Source organism: Sebastes fasciatus, chromosome 9 (assembly GCF_043250625.1).
Source record: "Sebastes fasciatus isolate fSebFas1 chromosome 9, fSebFas1.pri, whole genome shotgun sequence".
NCBI classification, from domain to species: Eukaryota; Metazoa; Chordata; class Actinopteri; order Perciformes; family Sebastidae; genus Sebastes; species Sebastes fasciatus.
The window spans coordinates 23,714,348-23,727,741 of NC_133803.1; the positions used below are offsets into that span (position 1 = coordinate 23,714,348).

Here is a 13,394-nt window from a genome sequence, read left to right on the forward strand (position 1 = left end):
ACTATTTTAAAAACAAATGGCCCCATTGGGGAAGCCAATAAAGTCACCCTTCAATTTAGACGTTCTTTTGTTTCTACTGCACAATATTTACTTAGCTTATTTATTTAATGAACTATTTTTATGTATTTATTTTATTCACGCCCCGTTTCTCTTTTCATTTGAGTTTTTTCCTCCAATAGTGCAATTTTCTTTTTTCTCTTTTTCCTTCTGTCATTGGATTGTTGGATATAAACTTGTGTGGAAAGTTATATTAAATCGTTAAATTATAAATTGCAATAAAATATGAATTTAAATATGAACCCCTTCACTTGCAAGTATTTACCAGCTAGAAAACACAACATACTTATTCCTGTTACAAAGCTTTAGAGCGGTCACAATGATATCAGTATCAGAGAATGGTGAGCAGCTCCCTCTACTGTTATACTAGTTAGTGTCCGTCTGCTGCTCTCACTCTCAAGCCCATATGATCATTAAAGGACAGCCACATTCAGCCGGAGCTTTAACAATCATAGCTTTAACTTTATTAAGAGGATTTTTCCTTTGTTGGCACAAAGCCGATCTGGAGACCTCCCATGTTCGTCTCAGCACTTGACTAAAACATTCCTCGCTTATGAATGTCAAACACAATTAGGGCTGTATGTGTCCTCCGTTCTCTCCTTAGTGTAGAGACATTAATCTGTGTGATGGCAGTTAACATTTTCTCTGGATAATCTGTCTTTTGTATTCAGGTTGTAACGATAAAGAATAGTTTGTAAGCAGGTCGCTGGACTGTCAAACTATTGTGACAGCTGAATGGAAGTGTTTCATCGATCAAAGCTTGTGGATGACAAGGCAGATCAACATTTTTCTGCTTTAACCTCATAAATCAGAGGATCTCGAGATGGTCGTGGCACCTCCGGGGTCGTCCAACTTCCATCCTTCATAGCAAGGTCAGGTCAAAGGGTCAACACGAGAGCTAAACACAGGCTCAACTGGTTGGGTGGTTAAGTGGCCGATGAAACAGGAAGCTAAAGCTGAAGGGCATCACATGACGTAAAGGCTATCACATGAGGGTGATATAATAATAACTTTTAGTTTACTCAGGATATCTGCACTCTCTCTGTGCAGGCTTGTCATGTTCAATCAAGGGTTACTCTAAAGCTCTTTTACAAAAGTTATGTTTTACTAATGAGATTATCTGCGTTTGCACTTCCCTCCGAAGGCGAGGGAGGGGAAGAATGAAAATGACTCAACTATTTTGCGGTCTGGCCTGATCCCAAGTCCTTTGCATGCAACCTGCTAATTCGTCCGGCTGGCTAAGGACCCGCTTGCGTGCCAGTCGATCATTAGCGCCCCGTCAGAAACGGTCACCAAACATGTCACATGCCCCCCCTGGTCACTCTATTCAGGGTCGACCGCCTGAGCAGAGATGACCATGACCCACACAGCCAAGAAGCTTGGAAAAACAATACATAAATTAGCAGTGAGAAGGCTATTAAAAGATTAAAAGCAGTTAGGGCTAATGTTTATATGAAATCTGCCAGTTTAATTACTCCTGTCTTAAACATAACAATATTATAATTATTATAATATTATAATATATTTAACAAAATAGCCTCAAGATACTTCCATACAGCCAACAAAATTACATTTGATAACTTCCAGTGACCATCAGCAAGAGAACAAGATAAAAACAAGACAATAAGATAAAAACAAGAAGGATAAAAACGTGTAATAAAAGATAATAAATACTAAGAAGGTATTGCACAGCGAGTTAAATGTGTAAGTAATAAAGTGCTGGGGTGCTTTAGCAGCAGTTGGACGGTGGGGAGTGGGGTGGTGTTAAATAAAAAAAATGAAGAACAAATTTAAAAAAGATATATATTAAAGAAACTTGTGATTGATTAAATAACTATAAATATGTAATTTGTTTTACCTAATGCAGGGAAGCTATATACAACTCGTTAGTTGTGTATTACCGTTGTTCATATTGCTTATATTTTTGCACTTATATTGCTTAGATTCTGTACTTTTTATTGTCAATATTTATTATCTTTATTTTTAACATTTTGGGGGATCTATTAGTAGAAATGGAATATAATATTCATAATTGTGTTTTCATTAGTGTATAATCACCTGAAACTCAGAATTGTTGTGTTTTGTTAGCTTAGAATGAGCCCTTCATATCTACAAAGGGAGCGGATCCTCTTCACGGAGTCCTCCATGTTGCTCTGCCATGTTTCTACAGTAGCCCAGAACAGACAAACCAAACACTGGCTCTAGAGAGAGCCTTTCACGTTTTTACGTTACCTGAAGGCCACTGTAGTTCTCTGACACGCCTGTGAAACTGCGGTAACGTGAGCGTCAGAGTGTAAAATGTCAAAGAGAGACTGTCATTGTTGTCCTATACTGCTATAAAACGAATCAATATAAAAAAACTACAAAATGTTTTTGTTAAAATTAGGGTGAGAAAACTTTCACTCACTGGTATCTGTGCAGTACCAGTTCCCCTTGTTATGAAGTGGTTCCTCAACTGGTCGAGGACTTCTCATTTTCTCTGGTGTAATTACCCCCAGAGTCAACTCCAATTTACGCTTCTGGTCATCAATCATGAAATTACACAGGGAACTCCTGTAAGTAAAAAAAAAAAAGTTAATGATAGCAACAAAAGTACTACAATTTCACACCGTGCCATATAGCTTGAAGGCAGATGTAGATTTGAAAAGACAACAGAAGAAGAAGGAGGGTTGTGGTTTGATGATTGCTGTTGCTGCTGCCTCTCTGACGCACTCTGAAGCTGATCGGGTGTCAATCACTCTCGTTCTGGGAGTCCCTCCAAGCAAAACACAGCCGATAGAGCCAATTTCTGATCTGCAGAAAAGAGTGGATTCTGGTTTCGGTCCATGGAATGACTTTGAAATCTAATTATTACTATTGTTAGAAACATATTTTACATATTTGGTCCTTTGTCATGTGTGAAATGAAAACTTGATTGTGGTGAGAAACCATATGACTTTGTGGTACTGAGCTAAACAGATACAGTACAAGTATGTCTTCTTATTCAGTGTGTTGTGTTTTCCTGTAATATGTGGAACCACTGGGTGGCACCATGCCATTATGAAATTCTCTGTAAAACTGACAACAGATGATCATTTCTCTGTTTCGCTGTTATGAAATCACAGAGAGCTGTGAACTTTGTCTCCACATGACAGCACATAACCCCCAAACACTGAGAGCTTTAATACGTGACTTAGCTCGGGAGGACTATATGGACTTTGTGGTTTTATTAGTGTCCCCAGGGTTAGGACACTGAATGCACCTTTTGGACTTCCCGTCCTAAGAGATCTTTCAACATCTCTGTTAAAAAAAGATGTGGAGGAATTTAATAAATGTGTAGCCTACATGACTGTACTTAATATTTCCGATTGAACATGTGTGCACACGCATCATTTGTGTGCTCCAACAGTTACTTCTCCTAACACACGGGAGGCAGTTGTTCAAGCGTTATTGATGTTACAGAGCTGTCCGTCAACATCCTTTGCAACGTTGTCGTCACTACCGCATTGCATTGTGGGATATTTAGGGCCAGCGTTTCAGACATACTAAAAAATCTCAAATACTGTTTTAGCGTACTAAATAGCATGTTAGTGTGGAATTTCAGACGCAACCAAATATTCAAAATCATGCGCTGTTTACATCCATGTTTGCTTGCTAGCAGTCTTCTTTTGTGCATTGCTGCCACCAACTCTCATGTGATGCCCACGTGGTCGCACAAGTGCATGTATGTCCAAACAAAACAGGGGAGCCTCTTGTAGAAAAAATTGCTTCATAGCGCTTCTACCAGTAACAATCGCAACAAGGTACCTTTAAAGCTGCAGTGTAGGAGAGCAGTTTCCAACATTTTTGACTTGTGAGCCCTTAAAATGAAGTAATAACCACTTGTGGCTCCTTATCACAGGTTAGGGCCTTAGGGCTGCGTTCACACCAAATCAGGCGTTGCGGCGATTAGTGCAGGGTTGTGTGGTGGTGTGGGAGTGTCATTGTTGCACAGGTAATAATACTAAACCACAAATCCCACCTTGAAGAGCAGTAGAACGCCAAGCGACTGCCTGATTAACGTCTTTGTACTCCCTCATGCCGGGGCTGTACAGCTCTGGAAAAGTCATAACGGCGGTGATTCCATCTTCACAGTTACTCGGTAAACAGCGGAATGCTACGATGCTTGATGGTAAACAAGGTTCTTCTTCCCGTGGGCGTCTTCCGATCTGATCGCCGGATACGTGATTGGCCACTGCAACATGACGTCGGGTTACGTTTCTCCAAAAGTAGTTTCTGTTTCAACTTTGCTGCAGGGCCGCTGCTTTTATTTTTGGCATCCTGCCGTAGCCTAGAAAGCAAATCCAACATTCAAATTAATGGGAGGACTGGCGATTTCGATGCAACGTGGTGTGAGTCCAGCCCTAGTGGGGACATGAATCGTAAGCAGGCCTTCTCAAAATGTTTTATTTATTATTGGAAGGACTTTTCAGGTAAAGTATAAAGAGAGGAAAAGAAAAGAAAACAAAAAAATACACAAAATTGTGACAATATTTTTTCATTTGGTGAAACCAGGTTCACTAAAAAACAAAAAAGAGTAACTGCAACAGAAAATAAAGTAACATCTTAACTTTCAGAGGCACTAAACTCCCCCCGTGTGTCCTGAAGGACACAGATGGGAAATCTTCTCCACCCGAAGGAAGAGTCAACATAAACATCCCATCTGCCTCCGTCGTCCCTCAGAGACAAATTATATTTGTGTTGACGTTTGCAGCGTTCTCAGCAGGGTGCAGTCACTTCATAGTGGTTCATTAAACAACTTCAAACATGCCCGTGACTTTACTTTCATATTGTATATATAATTTTGAACCTTTCAAGCTCAGCACCACCTTATTATGACCTGTGTTTGTATTAAAAAGGGCTAATATGGAAAACGATGAGGGAATATTCCAGCAGCTTAATCCTCGCATGCTAACTGATCCACTAAAGCTCTAAAATGATCCGATCCAAGGGAGCTTTTCTAAATTACATAAACCTTATTAGAAGAGTTTAACAAACTCAGAAAGTGGAGCGGTCACAATACAGACGCCATATGACTGAAATCTCATCGGCGAACGCAGCAAAATTATGTTGTTTTTGAAATCTGTTCTGTAATCTCACATGAAAACCTTTTTGTTTCATGTTTAAACCAATTGGATTTACTTAGCAAGCCATGTGGAAAGTTTTTGTTTGGTCTTAAGTGGTCACAGTTCAGTTTGGGGCCTGGCTGTCACGGCAACTTTATGTGTTTTTGTGCATAAATGTGCATAAATGTGCAAACACTGCACTCGCATTCGTACAATATTCACACATGAACGGTACATGTGATGAAAAGTGATTTGAGGTGACGCATCAGAGAAGCCGAGCTGACATATCGCATTCAAAATGTCTTTTGACTGACAGCTCTATCTGTAACTGTGATGAAGTCATAACGTGTTTTCTGTCAGACAATTTGCCTCCTAAAAACAGACAGAGTGTAAATCCGCTAGTGAAGCTGCTTGTTTCAAGATGAAGAGATGAAGGAAAGCTCTTCAAAGCAGACTGAGCTGTCAAACCGACTCGTGTTTGAAGTGTTCGTTGCCTTCAGCATATAAAGTTGTGAGAATTTCTCAGACTTCAAAAAGTGGTCGAAAACCAAAAGGAGTTAAATTATCACAGTGAGAAAACCTTGCTGGGAAATAGTCATATAGGCTATTTATCATGTTTTACTGCATGATAGTGTTGATTATTTAACCTCATGTGCCATCTAGTGTTCAAATCAACATGGTGCAACACAAACCGACTGCTGTCTATCTCTTTAATGTCCTCACTAAGAAAAAACAATGGAAAAATGTTCTCTTTGCAGTTTTTATGTCCTTGAGGCAATTATAACAATGAATATATATTTTTTTTAAACAGACCCCACAGTTTTATTAATATAGGCCTCTACCAAATGGTTGAGATGTTGCTTCAAACGAAAAATACAAACCATGTACTGTTATCATGCTAGTAATAGGTTAATATATATAAAATAATAACTTTAATGTTGCAGCTGGTAAAGGTGGAGCTCAGTTTAATAATTTTATAGCTTAATCTTTAATAATGTATCATCATTTATTTTTTTATTATATATTGTATGAATAATCTAAATCTGCAAAGTAACTAACATTTTCAGAGAAATGTAGTGGAGTAAAAATTACAATATTTCCCTCTGAAATGTAGTGGAATAGAAGTATAAAGTAGCATAAAATGGAAATACTCAAGTAAAATACAAGTACCTCAAAAAGTACAATAGTGGAGTAAATATACTTAGTGACATTCCACCACTGTATGTTTTTTTTTTCATCATGAACTGTTGACACAATCTCCATCCTCTTTGTTATTGTGCTGTACATCCTCTATTAAACACCCTACCATTATCACAACTTAGGAGGTGGAGGGGTTTAATCAACCCATAATTATTATTAGTGAGTCATCCATTAAAATCTATACTAAGTCTCTTGTTTAACAGGAGATACAGGGAGCTGGAGTTGTGGTTGTGTTGACTTTGCGGTTCTTTTTTTAACTTTTCATGACAACAGCAACTTGCCGAGTTACCCGGGTGATTGGGATTAAAGTCAGGTGTTTTGTGTCTGACTGTCTGCTGGTGCGTTGCATACAGATAGCCAATCGATCAATAATGACTCAGCGAAGGTCACATTGGCGGGACAAGTTAGAGACAATGCAGCGCATGAGGGGCTTTAGTTTGATGTGTCTGTGTTCATTAAGGTTAATGCATTAAGAGGAACATGCAGGTACATCTGTGTTTGTGCATCATTGCAGTGTGTAGCATTGTGTGTACGTTTGTAGCGTTATTTATCTAACCTCTTTCCCGACAAGCTAGTATGACATGGTTGATACTTTGCAGGATCCTTAGGTTTTCTAGTTTCACATGATACCAGTATCTTCACTCTAGCTTTAAAAATAAGACCACTACAACCTGAAAACCGCAAGCTGCGTTAATGCGTTAAAGACATAAGTGGCATTTAAACGAGTTATCGTGTTAACTTTGAAGGCCCTAGTTGTAAAATGGACAGTTTGCATGCTTTGTATGTGAACATACAATGGTTGATTCATATAGCACACTAGATATTCCCTTTTTAATTTATGCTGATAAAATGAAACCTACAGTATAACAATGTGAATAGTAAAATCTGGTATTTTGGGGATCTTATCATTATTACTGCAGAAATTGCAAAAACTAATTCATCATATCCTGATTGTAATCAAGAGAAATGGCCCGTCCATTTTTTATCACAACTGCTGGACTCATTTATAACCATAAACCCAGAGTGGGTCAAGGAAGGAAACAGAGCGATAACAGATCTAATACGAACCAAAAAGCATCTCACTTGATGCTTATTGCAGCAGTATTGTTCAGTAGATTACAGCGATGAGAAAACAATTTCAAACCCAGTCGGAACAGAAAACTTTTGCTGATTGTGTTTTCCTCTTGTTTGATGAAACTTGAAAAGCCTTTTGCTCTCCACCATTTATAATTTGTGGTACTTTTTGAGTTTCTCCTCGTGTTTTTTCTTTCTCTGGAATCTCTTTTGAACGTCAGCCAAGATATTATTGAACTGTGAATCTACAACCATCATAAAATCTGTGGGACGGATTAGTTTGATTCATCTTTTTTATACTAAACACTGTAAAACGGTCATATCTTGGACCAAAAGGGAAGAATTTGGATGATTTAACATCCTAAAACCGTGTTATGTAATTTAGTGAAGGGAGAAAAAAGAAAGGACATAAAACAAAATCATCTTACATTTTAAATTGTAATAATACAACTCGACTTGAGGGTTGCACATTTTAAACGCCTTAATGCAAAGAGTCAAACCGGTTGGAAATAAGCCTGAGCTTCTGTGAGAGATTATAAATGCATTCATATGATTAAATGTTCCACCGTATGGCTTCATCTCAGACAGCTGTGGCGTGATCTATAGGAGGTCATCATGCAATCCTTCTACAGTTCCTCGTAAAAGGTCATTAGACGTATAGCCACTTTGCTGTAAGGAGGGAGGTAATGGCATCAACCATGCGGATAAATTCTATTAAATGCTTTTAAAAAGGTTTCCAGGAGGAGCATGCTGAAACCCCATCAATCCAAGGTTACTCATTAACCTGGGTAACCGTAGCAACGATGAGACTTCAGTAAGAGGTCGCACCCTCCTGTTCAGCTCGGACTCCCAGTTCCCACTTTCCCTGCTTTCCCATGATGATTCTAGTATCATAAATCACCCGGCTTCAGAAGCGATATAACGTATCGTTAGCCGTAACCCTTGATTTATGGTTTCATCAGTGAGGACTATTTAAAGGGAAATTCCAGTATTTTCCAACCATATTCTTATAATTCTGTGTGTTCTGACTATGGGTCATGCTAACTTTCACACTAAATGTAGGTAGCGACCTGCATAGGATCTGCTTTCCAGGGAAAATTGCCGGCTAACCAAATAGCTGCCTGCCTGCCAGATTGTGTACATGTGTGAAGGAGCCAATATACTCTGTAAGAACTGCTTGTCAGATGGTTGAATAGCTTCAGAACCCCGTCCTCCCACACCTGTATGAGGTTGGATTAGGGGTGGCTTTGTCTAACGATTTCTGTTCCTTTCCAAAGCAGATATTCACACCTACTTCCCACCGGGATTGGCCAGATGTGCGGAGGTGAGAAAGAAACCAGAGTTTGAACTTCTTTCTTTAGTTCTCTTTTATCATATCTATCAATCATCTCTATCTCAGTCACTTTTCATGTGAACTACAGAGTGCAACACTATGAATGTCTTCAAAGAGAGACTGCCTGAAAATGTTGTATGGTACGGAAAGCAACAGCAATAACTCCCTTATAAAGCAATCAAAGCCTTTCATGGCATTTTATCTGTTCACCTCTGTTAAAGTGTTCATGAAATATATTAAATAATGAGTAATACATGTTTTTTCAGCAGCTGGTTGCCTGGAAGTAAGTACTTTTGCAGATCCGGCGGTTCTCAGACACCATTCGTAGCTATATCTACGGAAAGTAACGCTCTGTAATTTGAATATATCCCACAAAATCAGTTAATTGTGAACCAGGGAGTGACAAACGCCGCGTAGGGAGGAGGTCATGGGGGATGAGTGATTAAAAAAACACCAGACTTTCGCTCAGGAGACCGGTGTTCGTACCCTGTGTGAAACAAGTAGTCAACGTTGATTTATTTGCACGCCCAGCTTAAAGGTCACATATTATGCTCATTTCCAGGTTCATAGATGTATTTTAATGTTGCACTAGAACATGTTTACATGCTGCAATGTTCAAAAAACCCTTTATTCTTCTCATACTGCAGCCTGAGTCTGCCTGCCTCAGAGACTAATTCAGCCTCTGTCTGAAAACCACTGATTCACAGCCTGTCTCCTCCCACTCTGCTCTGATTGGTCAGCGTTTTCTGTCAATCAAACTTCCTCAACAACACAGCGTCACCCTCCCCCTCCCTCCCGGAGAAGCTCTCTCTCTCTCTCTGAGAGACGAGTGGAGAGATAGCAGCTAGAATAAAGTTTATAAACCTGGGCACAGCACCAGCGAAAATAAAGTCCATCCACTGGGTCTTCAGAGGATCCGAAGTGGGTACATGGTGCAAGCTTTTGTGTGGAGTATTGCAGCCAACAACAGAACAAGCGGGTTTTCCTTTCAGCATGTTTACTAGTAAACAGTCGAAATAACAATGGCGGACGCAGCTTGCTGAGCCGGCTACTCCGTGGGCGGGGTTACCAAGCCGGGGTATGGGGGGGGGGTGCTGTTCTGTTTCACTGGAAACAGGAAAGCCATATATGGCTTGCATTGCTCTCTAATGACGTCAGAAGACAACTAAAAAAGCGAATTTTTTTTTCTGCACCCATTTCCGGACAAACGGAGGAGGAGAAAAAGAGAGAGGATGGTCTTTTATGATACTATGGTGGCCTGTAGACACACTGGGGACAGATATTGATGTTTAAAAGACATGGAAAAGTGCATTTTGCATAATATGTGACCTTTAAGACGTAGCCCATATAGGCGGTCGGCTAGAGTGTCTTCTTCTGGGGGACGCTGGCCGCCCTCTAAAAAAATAAATAAATAAATAACACATTACAATTTTAAAAAATGCTGGTGGGCACCCTTCCTCATTTACTACATTGAGGTAACTAATGAACAAATAAAGAAAGAAAGAAAGAAATACACTTTTCACCCCTGTATCTCTCTTTCTCACACTTTTTCATCCGTCCGGCCGCATTTATTTGTGAATAAAAGTGTAAATTGTAGTGAAACTGACTAAAATCTTTTAAGCCAACAATATCAGGGACCAATTGTTTATTTATATTATGATAAATACAGTTATTTATGAAAAAAAATCAAAATTTTTGTCTTAAGACCACTGTAATGTCTGATGTGTGTTGTGGTTTACAGGGCTAGGGTTAGGGTTCTGGTGGGTTGAACCCTAACCCTAGAGCGGCGTCCAAATCCGAATTTATCCAAGGGCACCAAAAGGGCTAGAGCCGGCCCTGTTTATTTGTCGCGTAACTTCCGTACTTAAGTTACGCCTCTTCCGGAGTTATTTTGACCCAAACCATGATCTTTTCCTAAACCTAAAGTCTGTATGCATGTAAAGAGCGGAAACTGATACATGGGTAACTGGACATTTGTAGGAAAATGCATGAAAAATTAGGAACAAATTTCGTAAGATATCATACAAACCGTTGTATGATATGTTGTGCAATTAGCAAAAATAGCTAATCCAAAGGGCTACTTATTACTAGTAAGGTTGGCAAGGCTTGCCCTGATATACTTTGTTTTGCTAGCGTTAGTGTTTCCAGGATGCAACGAAGATGGCAACTCCAAAGTAAAATGATATAAGACCCAGGTTGAAAAATGCCAGTTTTACTTTACATGTTTCAGACCCTTGTATACTTTTGGATTCTGTCTTCTGTATACAAATATCTGCTCTCTGCACAGCCCCAGTGAAGACAGCACAGCATGTTGAATATTTTTTCTGGATGCACATTTCGAGAGTCATCCAGTTTTACCCGTGGCGTGGGAATGTGGGTGGAATTACAGATATTTGTCTGCTCCACAGATTTTCTGCTGTCACGTAGTAGCCCGTTGCCTCCCCCAGGGAAAAAAGCAATCAAAGGGACTCCAACGGGGCGGAGGCACTGCCAGGACGGTGAGCAGCTGAGGTTCTCTAAAGTAATGACGGGCTGAGTCAAAGAGAGAAACGGATGAATGAAGGTCGAACTGTTTGATTTGTATGAAAACATGTCTGCTTGAGTCTTTGGACAGCATCAACCTGACCGGACGATGATATAAGACTGACTTTTTTCTCCTCCAGCCTATAATTTGCAGTTAATTAACAGATGTGTTAGTCCAACAAACCCCAATATTCTGATACACATAGTGACCTGAAAGGAAGAAGTAAAAAACAAGACTAGTATTTGATTAATTCGGTCTTTAACTCCCTTAATCCTCAGAGACGTAAACAGAGATGCAGCAGCTTTAATACGTTAGCTTTGTGAGGTCTGCTTAAGTACAGTTCTAATCCAAGCTGGTCTCCTTTAGTGAAAACACCTTGAATGTTAATGCTTAGCTGCCTGTGAAACAGCTGGGGAGTTCTTCAGATATGATGCACTGTAATTTCGTACCGAGCACCAGCCCCCCGGGGAGAAGGATTTGTATGTTTTACCAGTCAATTACGTCTCAAGACTGTTTTCATTTGATGAATTAGGGATGCTTTGTATGCAACTTGTATCTTGTCTTTTCAATGGCTGGAGGACAACACAATGGAGCAGTCTGGAGGGATCCACCCTCTCTTCTCTGCTCCTTTAGAGGCGGAGTAGCATGTAATGACAACAAGACTTTTCAAAGCGTTCCTCATATCTCCGGGAGAGCTGTCAGGGATTTGAGAGAAAGGCTGCACCTGAGGGACGCGATGACAAGAACACGGACAATCAATTATCTAAACTGCTTTTCAAAACGCTTTCGAACTACCACAACGAATCCCCATCTTCCACTTCACGTCATGGCAGCGAGAAAAATGAGAGATGACAGTCGGCCCGACCCTCGGGGATAGTGTGCACAAGGTGAGGCAGTGACTTATATCTCCTGCTCCGCCTTCACCCCTCTACAGACGGAGGGCACATCACTGTTCTGTTCTGTAGCGCTGTGACGCATTTAAGAGATGACCTCCAGAGCCATTCGGGGCCTGGGCTGCACATTCAAATGGCTCGGGCACTTTAGGGCGGCACTTAAGGTGATTTACACACCTCGGATAAATTAAGGGACAGAGACATGTCTGCTGCCAGCGGCGCCATCATCAGCCTGTCAGCTGAGCTCTAAATCCAGCACAGCGGACAGGAGCTCACCAGGAAGTACAAAAACAGACAGAAGAGGCCTCCTTACTGGTCAGCAAGCATACCATCAGACGAAGGAGACCTCGCCAACATCGCCAGGCTTTACACGACCATGAACATGTCAAGAACATGACAGTATCTGGTTGAACCAGTGGGCAACCTCCGGGTCTGAAAAGTGAAGCCAGTGGTGAAATGTCTTAAACTTGCATTCTTCCTAACAGCCAGCAGGGGGCGACTCCTCTGGTTGCAAAAAGAAGTCTGATTGTATAGAAGTCTATGAGAAAATGACCCTACTTCTCACTTGTTTCATTACCTCAGTAAACATTGTAAACATGAGTTTATGGTCTCCATCGCTAGTTTCAAGTCTTCTTCAATACAGCATGATGTTCATTTAGTAAATTATGGTCCCATTTAGAGTCAAATAGACCATAAAGCAAGGGATGCTTTAGGATGGGGCTACCTTGTGACTGACAGGTCGCTACCACGGCGTTGTGCGGTCTAGGAGTTGTCCGTGTTTTCGTCTTACAACTTTAACCGTTTCACAGTGTGTTTTCAGTTCATGAAAGTTGATTTTAACAGCGTTTCATTGTACTTAGCTCCAGCTCTCGTGTCACTTCAAAAACAAGATGGCATTGGCCAAAATGCCAAACTCGAGGCTTCAAAACGGCAGTCCACAAACCAGTGGGTGAATTCACAGTGACTACGTCTACTTCTTATATACAGGTTTAATATTGTATTTGTTTTATCACATTAGTAATTTTGCTTCACTTCAAAGTAAAGTAAATGGTCCATTTCAAAACTTTGCTGTACATCGCCCGGCTTTACTCTGACAACGTGCCATAAAAGCCTCCAACTCTCAAGGTCCAGCACTTATAAAACACTTCGCCTCCAGTGCAATTACCAGTCCAGTGCTTGTCACATAATGTCCTCATCAAAAAAATGACATTTTTCAAAACCTCAGAAAG

General features: G+C 40.4%; 1 long non-coding RNA gene across 1 annotated transcript in view; it reads right to left on the bottom strand.

Annotated features, from left to right (window-relative positions):
- LOC141774288 (uncharacterized) overlaps window positions 1-13,394 on the bottom strand; it is a 49,385-nt gene that overhangs the window by 8,714 nt on the left and 27,277 nt on the right. The window contains exons 3-4 of the long non-coding RNA XR_012595296.1: window positions 2,770-2,850; window positions 2,465-2,610 (exon numbers count right to left, since the gene is read on the bottom strand). This is a non-coding gene — a long non-coding RNA (uncharacterized LOC141774288). The remainder of the gene's footprint in view (window positions 1-2,464; window positions 2,611-2,769; window positions 2,851-13,394) is intronic.